This window comes from Bufo gargarizans, chromosome 7, assembly GCF_014858855.1.
Source record: "Bufo gargarizans isolate SCDJY-AF-19 chromosome 7, ASM1485885v1, whole genome shotgun sequence".
Taxonomy (NCBI): Eukaryota; Metazoa; Chordata; class Amphibia; order Anura; family Bufonidae; genus Bufo; species Bufo gargarizans.
In genome coordinates, this window is record NC_058086.1 from 54,937,446 (window position 1) to 54,938,925 (window position 1,480).

The following is a 1,480-nucleotide window of genomic DNA, read 5'->3' on the forward strand; positions in this document are numbered from 1 at the left end:
TAACAATTAAAAATAACAAATATGGTAATACAATGTCCATTTATTAAAGTGGTTGTGCCACGATTGAATCTTAATCCTAAGTTATGTGTCTGACTGGTGGGGATCCAATCACTGGGATGCCCAAAGATTACGAGAACAAGGGTTCCTCATTGTCAAGCATGTGTTCTACCACTCCATTCGACTCTATGGGAGGGGAATGATGGAGATGGCCGAGCACTGTAAATGTCTAGCTTCAACAGTCCCATAGATTTTGAATGGAGCAGCAGCAAACATGCTTGACTGCCACTGCACTCAGAGGACACCGGACATCCATATTCATGATCGGTGGAGATCCCAAAAATCAGACACCCACCGATCAGACACAATACGGTTTATAGGTTTCAATTTTGACACTAGCCGTTTAATTAAAGGGGTTATACAGTATCTACAACAGCCCCCCATGTGCCAGGCTCCTCCATGGGAATATGCTTATCCCGCTCCCCCTGTACACAGATGAAAACATCCAGTGTCGGGAGGGGGGGAAGCAGCCGATGGTAGGCAGGGACGGGCACCGCGGGTGACGCTAGGGAGGCCTGTCCCCATTCCTGCCTGCCATTGGCTGCTCCCCCTTCCCCCCCGACACAGGATGTTTTAATCCGTGTACAGGGAGAAGCAGCTGCAGCGGTGCGGGCACCAGGAGCGTTGTAGATATTGGATAACACCTTTAAAGGTGTTTCTATTGTTTTTTTTTTAAATGATTGGCAGGGGTTTAACACCCCGAAAAGCCTTTCAGCTGCTCTGTCGACAGAAGTCAGCCCCGCCAACATTGTTGACTTCCATTGACAGAGCTACACAGACCCTGACTGGCGGGGGTGGGGTGGGGGTCGGACCCCCACTGATCACTTAAAAAGCCCTGGACAACCCCTTTAAAGCAGCCTCTGGTACAACTGGCTGAAAACCAATACGGCAGCCATTACAGATACTACAGGAGTTCTCAGTAGGTTTTTCAGCTCCATAATATCAAGTCTGCCTAGTTAAACAGTTACCTATGTATTGCTGCTGTACATAAATAGGTAGATTTGCCATTTGGCTCTATGGAGCAGCACCTTTCAAAAAAAAAACAACAAAAAAAAAAAAACACTTAGGCCTCTTTCACACGGGCGAGTATTCCGCACGGGTGCAATGCGTGATATGAACGCATTGCACCCGCACTGAATCTGGACCCATTCATTTCAATGGGGGTGTGTACATGACCGATGTTTTTCACGCATCACTTGTGCGCTGCTTGAAAATTGTGCGTTTTCCACGCAACGCAGGCCCCATAGAAATGAATGGGGCTACGTGAAAATGCGATTTTCACGCATGGTTGCTAAGGAGACGAGGGATGTATGACCCGGGACCCCATTTACTTTATTATTTTTCATTATAACATGGCATTGCACTCGCGCGGAAAAAACTGAACGCAATCGCAGTCAAAACTGACTGAAATTGCGTGCGCACT